At 42.4% G+C, this 16007-nt stretch overlaps 1 protein-coding gene across 2 annotated transcripts in view; it reads left to right on the forward strand.

Annotated features, from left to right (window-relative positions):
• NCK1 (NCK adaptor protein 1) overlaps nucleotides 1-16007 on the forward strand; it is a 162563-nt gene that overhangs the window by 54801 nt on the left and 91755 nt on the right. The window contains exon 2 of one of the 2 annotated variants that reach the window (XM_040348714.1): nucleotides 4403-4446. The exons of the other annotated variant lie outside the window; for it this stretch is intronic. The gene's annotated coding sequence lies outside the window, so the exon portion shown is untranslated. The remainder of the gene's footprint in view (nucleotides 1-4402; nucleotides 4447-16007) is intronic. 2 annotated transcript variants of the gene reach the window in all.

Below are 16007 nucleotides of genomic sequence, written 5' to 3' on the forward strand. Positions count from 1 at the left end.
TGATGAGATGAGACACGTGAATACCTTCTGTTCTAAAAAGTATTTTTAATGTGGTACATCTAGAGCAGGGGTCTCTAAACGTTGGAAACAAGGGGCCAATTACTGCCCTTCAAATATTAGGGGGGGCCGGACTGTAACCAGTAAGAGTAGAAGTTGCCCTGGCATTGGTGGGGGTAAACAATGCCATAGACTAGTTCCCTGTCTCTGATGTCAGTGGGAGGAATAGTGCCTCGTTACAGTGGAAGGAATTGTGCCCCAAGGGCCAGATAAAGGCAAGCAAAGGGCCACATCTGGCCTGTGGGCCGCAGTTTGGAGACCATTGATCTAAGTGATAATGGTGTTGTATCAATTGCATTATGCTTGGTCAGCTTTATATTTTAGGGCTTATTTAGACTTGTGCAGAGATTGGTGGCTTTCTTTATTATAAAAATGCTGATCTCCACAAGGGAACACTTAAATGCAGCTTCTGGGTGAGCTCATCTGTTATTACCGCAGCTGTAAGCTAGGCCTGCTTCATTTGTCACGTCTCTTTTTTCTTTTGTCTGGGCTCCATTTTTATGTTTAGTAGAATGTGTGCATTTTTTTTTGTAGCTTATGTAGGGAGTAAGGAAGATTTTTATAACCTCGTGCTGGGTCTTTTTTGTCCCCTCGGCAAAACAGGAAGTGAGAGGGAAAACATTGTCGTCACTCGGGTCACCCAAACTGCTGTCCCTATAGGAAGATTTCTCCTGTGCAGATGGCAACTCCAGATTTTTCATTCTTTCATTTTCAGTGATGGTTAAAGCGGTAGTTTACCACAACATAACGTGCTGCTATTCCTTCTGTGCACATTTTCCTGGCCACTTTCACTGTACTGGAGATCTGCAGCAGGTGTCATGACAACCCAAAAGCAGGTCGCAAACTTGGTGCGTTTGCCTGCAAAGGATTGCATGGTACAGTAGTACAATGGTACTATGCTTTTGCTGTGCATTTTTTTTTTTTAAAGTAAAATCACACTGCACCTGGATTGTATGTAAATCGCACAGGAACACACAGTGCGTTCTTGTGCAACATATAGTATGAAGCGGCCCCTTGGTTAGACATACTTTTTTGTAAATAGTTTTGGCCATAATACAGCTCGACTCATGTACAAGTGTGAAAATTATTTCTAAGTTATTGTAAAATGCTTGTAATATTAACCCATTAAGGTAATAGAGGATTTGTACAGTACTAAAAATGTATTTAGCCAACTTTCCTTGCATTGGCAGAAAAGAGATTCTACATCGAGTTACTTGACACCTTGCACATTTTTCTGTTCCCACCTCTGCACTATTCTGAGCTAAATGACAAACACAGTCTTGTTGAATCATGGTTAGAGAACTTTTCCTGCTTCTGACTAACTCTCAGCTATGTCATGCTGAAGAGAGATCACCTCAGATATGTCCAAATGTTAGTTTCTTTTTTTTTACTTTTGCTTGTTTTTAAATATTACTAGTACATTTTAGAAATGAACCACTTTTTCCTCCCACGCTGGTCTATCTTCTTATGGAGACTTTTATACTCGGTTCTTAAAACCACGTTAAGTCTAGGTTTTCTTCACACAAGGAACATTGCTTACCTTTCTCCTCTGATGCATCCCAACCCCTGACACCATAATCTGCCGGTGCAGCAGGGGGTTGGTTGTAATCACAGGCAGTCATCAAGAGTGCCCGACTATGCCCACCCCCAAGGCAGCTGTAGTGTACTGGCATTTCCAAACATTTTATTTTTATTAATCTAACTCTTTTACTAATGTGAGCCCACTAGGCATGCTGTATAAACTGTATGTAGACTCTGCTACATACAGTATACAGTGCTGTGTTCTGGGTGTGAGACTAGACTTTTCTGTCTCACAGCCGGAACAAAATAGCATTGGTCTGACCGGCGCTCAGCCATTCATAGGCAGCTTTGTATTCTGTTAATGAATACAAAGCTTCCTTTGATTAGCTGAGTCAGAGGGCTGGTTGATGACAACACAATCTCTCACTCGACCAATTAGAGGAAGCTTTTATCAACATTGATAGAATAACAAGCTGCCTATGAATGGCTGAGCACTGCTCAGATGGATGCCAGTTTGTTCCGGCTGTGAAATGAGAAGATCTCGTCTCGCACCCGGTCCAGTGTTGTATACTTTATGTAACGGAATGACCCATGACAACCAGAGACTTTTGAAGGATGGGGGGTACTCCTGTGCCAGCATCACTAATGACTCCTAGGTCACCCTGTGCCCCGTTTGGGCTTAGGGTGACTGATAAAGGATAATTCATGTTTTGCAGGATATCTTGGAATATTACAGTTTGATTTCATGCTGACCCCCAACCGGTCAATAAGAGTGTCTACTTCAATGCTTAACCTAGGCTGTTGAGATGCTAACTAAGTCTGCTATTATGGGATGTTAAAGTATCTTGCTGTGATTACATTCTGTGTCCATTGTACTAATTAAGTCTGAAAGGTCAGATGTCTTCTTTCAGGGGTAGGGAATTAGCATGTCAATTATGTTTAGTAAAGGAATGTGTTTGTGTAACAGGTGAGGGTAACTTGTCGGAGACAGAACGTCTGGGGGATAATTAACTCCTCTCTGAATTTCATTTTCTAAAAGAATGTGATTGAAGCCCCATTGTGTGATGTGGGGGTGGAGTGTGTCTTTGTCCCTGTGATTAACTGTAACATGCTTGTACTGTATATAAGAAAGCTAAGATACCATTAAAAGTGTTCATTCATACATTTTGAAACCAGAGAACAGAGCGTATGTCTCGTTTATTCTGGGGAAAATCCAATGGGTCCTGTCTGCTGGATTGTAGATTGTCGGATAAGCTGTCGTGGGTTGATGGAATGAACGGTGGTGATCGTTACACTTTATGCATAACTTATTTATGAGACTACGTATAGGTTATACAGCATGCCCACATGTTAATGAAGGAAATGGCTTGACCCAAACAAAGTATTTAAAGTAAAACTAGACATCAGCTTTAAGGTGTATTATAGCATGAAGCCCAGGAGCTGAAAATATCCTGGTCTTCTACATATAGGTCTATAGGAGTTCCCTGTAAATGCAAACATATAAACTAAATGTTTCTACATTCTTCAATACATTGGGCCCCAAAGTGCAAATGTGCATTTATTGCATGTAACACACTCAGGGGTTGATTTACTAAAGGCAAATCCACTGCAAGCACACTTGGACATGCAGTTGCTGTAGATCTGAGGGGAAGCTCTGCTAGTTTTTTTTATCATACAATCATGTACACGCAAAAATGCTGTTTATTTCCCTTGCATGTTCCCCTCAGATCTACAGCGACTGCACTTCCAAGTGCACTTTTAGTGCAAAGTGGGTTTGCTTTTAGTAAATCAACTCCCTAAGTGTACTTCACAGCACCCAGCTCCTAAAACCCAAAGCCATTTATTATGGAGAATTTACCTCAGCTTAACTAGACACTTTCTTGGATGCTTCTGCAAATCCCTGTTGGCCTGTGCGGGTGACCTTTTACATTAAGTGGTCAGTAAGGAGGGGTGTCTAATTTCCTTATTTTTTTTTTTTCTGTCTGACGGTCCAATATATAGTGTGATTTAAATGTCTGCAGAACATTTTATTTTTTATTACTGCAGACCAATGGACTTTCACTTAGGACCTGCAAGGTAAACTCGACCTGCATCTCCACAGCTGTCCTATACATGTGGAGAAATGAATAGGCAAAACGGTCTCTTTTGTATACATGTAATTCAGGTTGGGTATGAAACTCCGGCCTCATATATAGCCTCTGGCTTTGCAGTATTTAAATACAGCTGTCTTAAGCCTCGTACACACGATCGGACTTCCATCAGACTAATCTGTGGATTTTGGTCTGAAGGACGTTGGCCGTGAACTTCTGCATACAGATGGTCCAACATTCACAAAACTGTGTTTATGTTTTTCTGCTCTTTAGCGCCACCCTTTTGGGCAACTTCTGCTAATATTGTCTGATGGTTAGCATTGGTTTGGAGCATGCATGTTTGTACTTTGAATTTTAGTCCGACAGACTTGTGTACACACGATCGGATAATCCCATGTAACCGTTTTTATTTTAGACACATGGTGAGCATGAACAGCCAACATTTGTTGTTAGTTCCGCCAACAATTGTCTGATGAAGCATACACACGGTCGGATTATCGGACACAACACGTCCATTAGACAATTATTGTCGTAAAATCTGATCGTGTGTACGGGTCTTTAGTCTCAAGAATCTGTAGTGATGCCTACCTTCCCAGGTATCTGCCATAACTGATTTAACAGTCTTCTAGAATTTCAGAGTTGTAGATTTCTCACGATTGTGGGACAGATATGTTCTCCAACTATTGTATTAATTTGCAAATGTTGATTGTGTTGTTTTTTTATTTTTTTTACAGTGGGTCTTTGATTTCTGACGAGTAGAAGATTTGATGTGGCGAAGGTATTTACCTGTGGTTCTCCTATCCCTTTTTTTTTATTTTTTATTCTGTACATTTCAACCACCGTAATTGTTATCTCTACAGAGACCTCTTCTTATTTGTGACTGACAGTAAATTGTTATGTTCTTGCTCCAGATGTAACTATTTGCAGTGCAGATTTGCCAGTGCTGCCACACAAAAAGACATTGTGTTACTGAAAGGTCCACGACCTGTGTGATTTGTGTGCCCACAGGGTTGCTTCAGCATAAAGTAGCGTCCAGTACCGGAATAGGTACTCTTGTGCTAACCAATGCAGAGTGTAGTTTAGATCAGTGGTCATCAACCCTGTCCTGCAGGGCCCACTAACAGGCCAGGTTTGCAAGATAACTGAAATACATCACAGCTGATATCATTTGCTCCTCAGTGATTGCAGTATTCTAGACTGCATCCCCCCAAGGTAATACATAAAACCTGGCCTGTTAGTGGGCCCTGCAGGACAGGTTGTGCTGAAGACTAGTAATGTGTTTTCAGTTTGCATCGCTTGTACCTTTGCACCTCTTGAAATGTTATTTAAGATCATATGACAAAGGATTTAAAGGTACATTCACACCAGATGTGGTGGGACTGCATTGGGCGGTTATTCCAGGGCAGTGCCACCACCGCAACTCCTGTTTGGCCGGTTCACACCACTGTGTGCGGATGGTGTATGCTGAAAAAAGTACTGCGCAAAAAGTACTTTCTGTGTGCCGGGCGATAAAACTTTGAGATGTCACTGTGTGACATTTCAATAAAGTTTGTTTAAAGTAAACAATGCAGTGCACTGTTTTATACCCCTAATATTAAGCCCCCCAACAGGGCTGTTAAAAAAAAAAGTGTGTGTGTGTAAATGTATGTGTAAAAAAACAAAAATTGTAAATAACTTATTTAAAAAAAAAAAAAAAGCACACCATTCACCGCCCTACTGACACCCTCAACTGCCCAATAGACACTGTCCACTGCCTTACTGATGCTGTCCACACACCATTCACTGCTCTACTGACTGACAATGTTTCACTGCCTGTGATTAGCGCAGCACAGTGCCGACTTCATGGCAGGCTCTGCACGTGGGGTGTGTGAACACGCCGGAGCTCGTCCTTAGTCACCTGTAGTTGAATTCTTTTTCGTTACGATTTTGTTGTCTAAAATGTAGCTTTGCTCCTAATGGCTCGCACACAGGATCCGAAAATTGGATGACAGATCGTCTGACTTTTTTCGTTTAATAGTCACAAGTAAAAATTGAATAGGTTACTAAAGTCGCGAAAGTTCTCGCACGACAGAAAAAAACAATCTGAAGTGATGCCATGTGTTGTAGTGTATTTGTGTTGCATTTTCGTATGACAACTATACTGATTAAATGAAAATATTACAATCTGGTATCGCACAAGGAAAATTTGCACGCTTATCCGATCAAATAATATAGGATGATTTGTCGTGATCGGCTCTCAAAAGCTCTGTACGAACAATCCGATTATTGTACGATCGCATCTGTCGGGGTGTACTCATTTAAGCTGAGCACTGTATAATGTGCCAGTATGCATTGCATACTGGCACATTATGAAAGACTTGACTTGAAACAAAGGGGTGCACTATTATTACTGCAGAGGCTTCCATCTTCACCCGGTCTTCCTTCTGGGTTTGTGACCATTTGAATGGGTGGCCTAGCCACAATGATGCTGCGGCTCACAGCTCTGAAGGAACGGCATTTGCATATATCGTTCCTTCAGAGCACATGCGCTGGCGACATCACCGACTACTGCTCACTAGAATATCTCCTAAACTGTAAAGGTTTAGAGCCGGTTCACACTGGGGCGACTCGTCAGGCGACTCAGCCGCCTGACAAGTCTCGTCCCATTCTATTCACCAGAACCGTTCTAATAGGAGCGACGCAAGTCGCTCCGACTTAGAAAAAGGTTCTTGTACGACTGTGGGGGCGACTTGCATTGACTTCTATACAGAAGTAATTTTGCAAGTCGCCTCTGAAGTCGTCTTCAGGACGCCTTGCCGAGTCGCCCCCAAAGTCGTGCCGCCCCAGTGTGAACCGGCTCTTAGGAGATATTCATTTTACTTTAGATAAGCTTACCTGTAGGTAAAAATAAACATTAGAGCGTTTACTGCCACTTTAATATATGCAGAGAAGAGCGCTGATTGTGTAATACATTACTTAAAGTCCTATTGGACACTGTGTCAGTAGACGGGGCTGTGACATCACCACGCTGGGCGGAGTTGATCGGCAGATGACAGGGATCTTATGGGAGAGTGAGATACCAGTGTTTCCTTACTGAATCTTTATTTTATGAAGCTGACATTTATCTCCTATAATGTGAATGAATTTTAATTGTTCTATTAAAAATTGAGGAATGTATTACTCTCAGTGCTTTCTGCATATACTTCTCCTTACTGGTGGAGTGGAGTATATGGTGTTGATTTGCTAAGCTGAAGAGTGCAAAATCTGGTGCAGCCCTGCCTAGAAACAAATTGGCTTCTATTGATCTTTGACAAAAAAAAGGAATAAGATGAAGTTAGAAGCTGATTGGCTACCATGCACAGTTGCACCAGATTTTGCACGCCCCAGTTTTAGTAAATGAACCCCTATATTTCAGCCATTCTGAGTTTGCAGGAAAGACCACCTCTGTTCCTGTCCCATTTTTAAATGCACTCAACCGGTTAATAAACTTTCATTATCTCAGTTATATTTAGTATACTAAAGCTTTGTAATATTTTGCCTTTGGCTCAGGTTTATAGTCAAATTATAGTCCCCTGTCAGGTTGGTGTTGAAGCGGAGTGCCACCCAAAAGTGGAACTTCTGCTTGTTTGTCCCCCCCCCCCCCCTTTCGGTGCCACATTTGGGTGGGGGGTGGATACCTGTTCCGGAAGCCGCGGCCGTTGATGTCACCACTTGGCTCCCTCCTCCTTCCCCTGCCGCCGGGCCAGTAGGAGAGAGGAGCGGAGCCTTGTGCATGCACAGTAGGGTTCCCGGCCTGAAGCCGTAAGGCTACACTGCTGGGTTCCCTTACCCGCAATGGTGGCAGCAGCACCCGACAGCTGATGGAAACATTGGCTGCGGTGCTGACATTGCTGGACCCCAAGACAGGTAAGTGTCCTGTTATTAAAAGCCAGCAGCTGCAGTATGTGTAACTGCTGGCTTTTAATTTTTGAAGCGGTGGACGGACCTCCTCTTTAAGGATCTCACACTTCCCTCTCTCTAGCAGTGGTCTCAAACTGGCGGCCCTCCAGCTGTTGCCAAACTACAAGTCTCATGAGGCATTTCAAGGCTGACAGGGACAAGCATGACACCCACAGGCAGAGGCATGATGGGACTTGTAGTTTTGCAACAGCTGAAGGGCCGCCAGTTTGAGACCCCTGCTCTATAGGTATGTTCCTGCCCACACTGCACTTGTTTGTTAGAGACTGTAGGCAACGCAACCCTTCAAATTGAAAAAGATTGGGTGTAAAGACTGCTATATGTCCGTTTGAATGAAGTACCAGCACCATGAGGATTTTTATAAAGTCCAATACAGCACTTTGGGAGAGGGTGGGTCAGGTGTATTTGTTCATCGGAATTGTGTATATAATAAATCTGTCCATTCACTTAGATATTTGTTCAGCTATTGAGGTTTTTGTATTTTAAAAACTGTTCCCTGAGCTGGTTTAGCATCTTTCTGGCAAAGGTCTACTGCTAAATCGGCAAGATAAAAATATGTGCTGTAATGCAGTGACCACATCTGCTTGTCTGCCAGGTTTTAAGGAGACCTAGCCAAATGTGGCAAAGAGGTCATTGCCCGATAGTTTGACTTTGTTACTCTTCTCGGCTGTGCATTGCCCAACGTGGTTTGCTTCTTATGAAACGTTTTCAACATTCTTTAAAATACCCAGTCGCTGAGATATTATCTGAATTATGAAGGTTAGGCAATTCGGAAACTCGGCAGTTAGGAAGCTGATAACCAGTTAATTTTCTAGAATGTGGCGGTTTGAGTTGCTTTGTCTGAGAACTTTAAACATTTCCAGGATTTATTAAACCCCTGCTTCTCTCATAGTGATGTTTCCATTATCTACCTGGACTTAGACAAGTCTAAAATCTTTTATTTTTTTTTATTTAGTGTTTTATTTTTTATTTTTTTATTTTGTGTTTTATTTTTTCTAACGTAGAAACATAGAAAAGTGACAGCAGAAAAAGACTGAACCTTATTCACCCCCTTGATAAATTTAAAGGTTTTAATCATGTCTCTACTTTCTTTCCCTTCTTTCATCCAGTCTTTACATATTAAAGCGGAGTTCCACCCAAAAATGGAACTTCAGCTTTGAGGGAAGGTGAACCCCTGACATTTGGCATATCATCTTTTTTGGGGGGGGGGGGACCCTCTTTTTAGAGGCTTTCAGCTCCCACTTCCTCCCGGGGCGCCAGAAGGAAGTTCACCTCTCCCCCCTCCCTCTCTGCAATCATCTGGGACACGTCGCAGATCCCATATGATTGGCCGGCCAGTCAGTGCGCGGCTTGTGCAGTGCCTGCCTGGCTGTGAAGCCACAGCCGGGCGCCCACAGTAGTGATGCCGGCGCCACGGAGAGGAGAGGGGCTTCGTTCCCCCGCATTGCTGGACCCTGGGACAGGCGAGTGTCCGATTTATTAAAGGGGTTGTAAAGACAAAAATATTTTCCTCTTAAATTAAAGTCTGACAGTAGCTGATAAAGTAAAAAGTAATGTTTTGCATTATAACTAGTTTGATAACTGTTGAAATCGAGCCGTTTTATTCACCTCCGTCACTCCTGAATCGTTATTCTCACTGACTTGCTGGTTTGCGGTGCACATTCATTCTTGCTACATCACAGCCTATTGGGAACTACAGTTCCCATTAGGCTTAGCCTCCATGCCCGTGAGGGATAAGCGAGCATCTTCACGCAGGGCTGTAGTCATAGGGAGGGGGTGAGCACATTCTGCTTTCTACCATGCAAAACGGCTCAGATGCTGGTGGAAAGCAAGAAGAGGAGTGACAGGAAATGACATTTTCAAACCTGGATTACTGTATTTTGGAGGTCAAAAGGAAAAACGAGGTAAGTGATATTTAAATGCTCTAGCTTACAGCAATCAATTGATCTAATAAAAAACGAACCTTTAGTGTTCCTTTAAGTCAGCAGCTGCAGTATTTGTAACTGCTGACTTTTTATTTTTTATTTTTTAAGTCGGAACTCCGCTTATAGTTCCTGAAGTCTCTCGATAGGTTTTCTCTCTTGAAATACCATTGCGTGTGTTTGTTTTTTCTCTGTCAAAACTGGGCAACTCAAGCAAAGCATGTGATATAAAAATGTGCAAGCAGAGGTTACTTTGAGTGGAACCTGCATTTTAAAATTGTTTCAGAGATCTAGGAAGTTTTGACGATAAATGGAAATCTTGACTTTGTTGTAATGTTGCGCTTAGCCCCTCTGTTTCCCCAAGCCTCCCTATTGGTCCTTTTGCCGACCAATGGAGAATGTTCTGAGATGAAAGTCATGTAGCTGAACCTGATTTTTACACGAAAAGCTGATATTAACCTGTAAATTACTTTTTTTTTTTTTGGGGATCTACTGATTATTTTAACTTGGTTTTTCATTGAACTTTGCATTGTATACTATTTAAATTGCCTAGAGGTTTGCTTTCAGACATCCTCATATCTGCGTCCAGGAGTTGAAATACCATCTTTTACCATTAGATGGTGCATGCAAAATGTGTAATTGCAGCTCTTGTTCATGGCACATTTATAAATGGGATGGGACACGTGACCTGACAAAGTGTTTCTGCTATAGCTTTTTAATTTTTACGAATACAGTAAATTTTATGTGGTATAAAAAGCTAAAAAAACTAAAATAAGGGTCCTCATCTTTAAAGCGGTTGTAAACCTTCTATCTTTTTCAGCCAAGGAAGCTGCCATCTTGGCCTTTTGTTCGATCTTCAACTGCCATGAAGCTGCACATGTGATCAGTTATGACACCAGCCATTGGATGGTTTGACAGTTTGGTTGTGCTCTCAACCAATGTGCAGTTAGCATTCCCGGCATGCCGGGAATGTTAACAGTTTTTTTAAGTGTTACATCGATGGGTTTACTTCCGCTTTAAGGGAGTTCTTGGTAGGGCTGTACAGTAAAGATGGTTGGATAATGGTAAAGGTATTTTTCTTTTTTTTTTTTTTTCGTTTTAAAGAGATTTATTGAAAAGCAGTACAGTACATTGCAAGCGCCACCAGAACAGCCTGGGGCCGAATGATATACATACAGTACAGAGGTAGAATCTTCAAATCATTTTATAGCAAAGACAAAACTATGTGAAGAACAAGATAATTTTCTTTCTTTTTTCCCCCCCTACCTTTCCCCACCCCCGAACCTGTAATGTTCAAGGGGAAGAGAAAGGAAAAACGGGCAAAAACAAATAAATAAGGAAATAAATTAATATTAAAAAGAGAAAAAAAATAGAAAAGGGAGAATAGCACCTAATACTGACTGTATTCCCGGCACCCTCAATGGGTTCACACTGTGCCTAAGAATCAGTGAATACATTAAACTCATTGGATGTGCTAAATAAAAGTGAAAACAAACCCCCAGTCCCAGAATAACTGAGGTATCCGGAGTCGTGGGCAAATCCCAGAGTATGGAATATCCTATCTCACAAACACATTTTCAGTGAGGGCTGGAGAGACCAGAAGAAAACATAGTAAATTGGCAGTAATCTTCAGTGGTACTTTACAGCAAAGAAGGGAAAAATAAAAAAATAAAAATAAAAAAGACTATAAATACTCTAGTGTAATCATTAAAGTTAAACTGACTACTTTATCTTCAAATCTATATGAAGATGTAACTGAAAGAAGGAAAGAAGAAAGAAAGAAGGTAAAAGGTCAGAGAGACCTAGAAAGAAAAAGAAAGAAAGAGTATAGGTTGAGGTTGCCAGCTACGGACTACACTGACCGGGCCACAATCCCTGGACACAACCAGAGCAGAGAGCCAAGGACAAGAACAAGCAGGCGGAACTCCACCCTCTCTCATCTTTATATCGTAGGTAAACCTAAATGTCTAGCCCAGGGTTCCCACACCGCTTCAAAGGTTTTGGAAGAATTGAGTATTGAGCCTACCATCTTCTCCTGGTGCATGATCCAAGAGATCTTCCTCTTGGCCACCTGAACAGAGACAGTAGGTTGTTTCCAGGCACCCGCCAGCGTAATTTTGGCACCTGTGAGCATGAAGGCTATTAGTCTTTGAGTATATTTAGATGCTTGGGGTACACCGACCCCCAGTAATGCTATTTGGGGAGATTTTTCAACCGGTACACCGGTTACCTTTCTGATGAGAGAAAACATTTTGTTCCAAAATCCCCTTATTTTTGGGCATTCCCACCAAATGTGTAACATGGAACCCTGGGCTTGGCAATTCCGGAAACACAATGGAGATGTGGTTGGAAACATAGCTGCTAGTCTGGAAGGGACCAAGTACCACCTCATTAATACTTTAAGGTTAGCTTCAATCAAAGAGATATTAATAAGACCTTTGGAGGATCTCAATCCTACCTCATGCCACTTCTCCAGAGTCCAGGACATCCGTAGATCTTTCTCCCACGCCTCCATGTAAGAAAATTTGGAAGTAGGATCCGATAGTGAGTTATAAATAATAGAAATGCCACCTCTCTGTTCAGTAGTGCTAATGCACCATTTTTCGTAACGGGTGAACTCAGGGGGATTTGGTTTATTTTTCCAAAGTGATGTAATAAAATGGGAAATCAGGGAATATCTATCCCTTTCAGAGTCCGGCATACCCAAGGGTCCCACACAGTGTGCCAATGAGATCAGGCCCACTGGGGAGAGAAAGTGTCCAATCCTATAAAGTCCCTTGTCCAACCACCATCGAAAAATCGTAGGGTCTCTATTTGGATTAAAGTGGGGAATCTGGAACAGATTAGCTAGAGGTCGCATATCGGAGATTATCGCAGGAGATTTCCGCAAGTCATCCCAAAACCTGAATGCCTGAGAGAGTGTTGGGGCCATTATGGCCGGTCTTAGTTTTTGGGAGCACCAGAGCAGGTCATCCAGGGGATTATTAGGAACTGCCTGACCCTCCATCTCAATCCAATCTGGTTTCTCTCGGCTGGAGTAGATGGATGACAGTTGGGTCAATCTAGCTGCCTGATAGTAACGAAAAAGAAGTGGTAAACCCAGACCTCCTTTAGTTACGGGTCCATATAAAACATTTTGGGGCAACCTATATCCTCTACCATCCCAAATAAACTTCAACACTTTGCCCTGGAATTTTTTAAGTTGGTCTTTCCTAATTGCAATGGGGAGAGATCTAAATAAATATAGCAGTCTAGGTAGGAGAGTCATTTTGACCGAATTGATCCTTCCTAGCCAGGATATTTTGTGGGTGGCCCACGTTTGTAGATCAGTTTCGAGTTTGCGGAACATAGGAGGGAAGTTGGCCTGATAAAGGTTTTCAAATTTATTAGTCAGGTTTATCCCCAGGTAACGGATAGAGGAGTCCGCCCACTGGAATCTAAACAAAGTCTTCAGTCGCTCTACCATTATAGGTTGTATATTTATGTTCAATGCCATTGATTTTTTCATATTGACCCTTAATCCCGAGACATGTCCAAATGAGTCGAGCACTTTACAGATAGCATTCAAGGAGGTTCCCGGGGAGGTGACAAATAGGAGACAGTCGTCCGCAAACAAAGCGCATTTGTGGGTTTGCTGTCCACAAGAAACTCCAGTAATATCCTGATTGGACCTGATGGCAATAGCTAATGTTTCTATTGCCACAGCAAAAATGATAGGAGACAAGGGACATCCCTGTCTGGTCCCTCTTTTGATCAATATAGGATCTGAGAAATATCCCTGCAATTTGACCTTCGCCTGCGGTCCTGAGTATAAGGAGCGCAGCGTTCCCAGGAAATTCTCTCCAAACCCCCACCGTTTCAGGATCTCAAATAGATAAGGCCAAGATATAGAATCGAAGGCCTTCTGGAGGTCCAACGACAGAAGCAGTCCCTCCTGGGAAGGACCTCCATCCCATCCCGACTGTAGTAACGAAACCACATCTATCGCCCGCCTGATCTGGTCCGGACCCTGTCTCCCCGGTATGAAGCCTACCTGATCTTTATGTATATAATGGGTGATAAATGAATTTATTCTGTTAGCTAATATTTTTGTGAGAATTTTCACGTCGTTATTGATCAATGAGATGGGTCTGTAATTTTCCACCTGTTCCGGGTCCTTATCAGGTTTGGGGATAACAGATATGAATGCCTCGTTCAGCTGAGGATGGAGGTCCTCCCCCGTTCTTTTAGAATTGAAAAATTTTGTAAGGTGAGGGGCTAGAGTATCTGCGAAGTTTTTATAATAAGGGGCCGAAAAGCCATCTGGCCCAGGAGCTGAACCTCCCTTCAAATTTTTAATCACATCCAAGGTTTCCTTCACAGATATGGGAGCCTCCATAAGCTTCACATGATCAATGTGAAGGTTAGGGATAGGCAGTTTGTCAATGTAGGATTGAATCTCCGGAATCCCAGCTGAGTCACCGGCTTGGTAAAGTTCAGAATAAAATTCTTGGAAAGTTTTGAGAATAATTTCGGGGTTACGGGTAGTAACCCCCTCGCGAGTTTTGATTTTTGGGAGAGAGAATGTGCGGTAAGTCGGTGAAAGTTTGGTGGCTAGCATAGTACCCATTCGATCCTTATGTTGGTAAAATTTCGCTCCGCTCCACCCAAGGGACCTCTCAGCCCTTACAGTAAGCGCTAAGTTAAGGGCTAGTCTAGCAGCGTCCAGTTGGGAAATCTGGATCGTAGCTTGATCTTTCTTGTGTCGTTTGCATAAATCTGTAAATTCCCTATCCAATTTTTCAATTTCCAAAGCTTTGTCCTTTTTTATTTTAGCCGCAAGTTGTATGAGCTTACCACGGATCGTAGCCTTATGCGCAGCCCATAGAGTCTCAGCTGAGATCCCTTCTACATCATTTAAGTTAAAATATTCCTGAAGTGCTTTCTCAATTTCCAAGACAACTAATGGGTCTTTAAGGAGGGTTTCATTAAGCTTCCAGTGAAAATGATGAAAGTCGCCTGACCTGCTTTGAAGGGAGCAAATCACCATTGAGTGATCAGAAAGAGCTGTCTCTTTTATGCGTGCTTTAGTGATCAGAGGGACATGTCTCGAGGAAACAAGGATGTGGTCTATTCTCGAGTATGAGCGGTGAGGGTTGGAGAAATGGGTATAATCCCTTTTAGAGGGATTAAATTCCCTCCAAACATCCACTAGATTTCGCTGAAAAATGAGCTTAGCTATTTGCGAACTTGTCCTAGTAGGACGGGTCAATTGTGAAGACAGAGGTCTGGACTTGTCAAGACTCTGGTCGAACGCCACATTGGAATCTCCCCCCAATATGACTATCCCTTCCAAGAGTGTTTCTAAGGCATTGAACATTGACTGAAAAAATTTGAGTTGCCCTCTATTAGGAGCGTAATAAGAGACAAAAGAAAAAAGTTGCTCATCTATCCACCCTTTCACTAGGATAAATCTCCCTTCAGGGTCCCTGTGTACTAATAATGATGTAAATTTACAAGATTTAGCGAAGAGCACTGCAACCCCTCTTGTCTTGTCCTCTGCATTTGCCAGGAAGAATTGAGGATAGTGAGTATGGATGAATGAAGGGGAATAACTTGTAGGGAAATGGGTTTCTTGTAAAAGAAGTACTTCTAGTTTTTGGGAGCGATAGGATTGGAACACTTTCTTCCTCTTGACAGGGGAATTTAGACCTTGGACGTTGTGGGATACTACTCTAAGAAGTGGAGGTGAAGTGGAATTACGTGACATAATCAAAAAATAACAAGAGCGTATGGTAGCTATGTGCACTTACCCCAGGGGATAGGAGGCGTGGGATCCGAGAGCAAACGGCATATAAAGGGCCTGGACCCGGAGAAGAGCTAGTAAGGAATTGTGTCCGCAGCTTGGCAACCTCAAGAAAAAAAAAAGAAAAGCAGGAGAAGAAAAAAAAGAAGGAACATATGACAAAGCATATTAAATGAAACCGGCAAGAGTGGGGTGGAAAAATTCCCAACCCCCTCCCGCCAAACAAAACATACACGTAACCCAAGTCAAGGGTTACCAGACCAACTCCCGACAGCGGAGAATCCACAGTCGAGGGTTGGACGGGGGCACAAGGCATCTGCCCCGGTCATAGCCATCCCTAAAAGGAATAAGGCACATAAAGTTATTATTAATATATAATACCAAAAACTATAACAGTTTAGAACATATAGAACAAGGGCAGCCGAAGCCCGTAGATCAAAGAGGAAGGGATCCAATTAGGACCTATCAGTATGCTATATAAGATAATCAGGACATTACTAAGTTTAAGTCCAGGTTTAATGACCTTGAGCCAGTGGCTATATATATATAGAAACCCGAGTGGTTCAAAAATCAGTTTGGATGTCATCAATAAAATACCAAAAGAGCCTTGATCCCGGTCCCTCCCGCCAAACTGAGAAGGGGCCCGGATCAAAACCGGCGGCACCAGTAATATACAAAATATATGCTAAGTTTTGC

Source organism: Rana temporaria, chromosome 4 (genome assembly GCF_905171775.1).
Source record: "Rana temporaria chromosome 4, aRanTem1.1, whole genome shotgun sequence".
Classification (NCBI taxonomy): domain Eukaryota; kingdom Metazoa; phylum Chordata; class Amphibia; order Anura; family Ranidae; genus Rana; species Rana temporaria.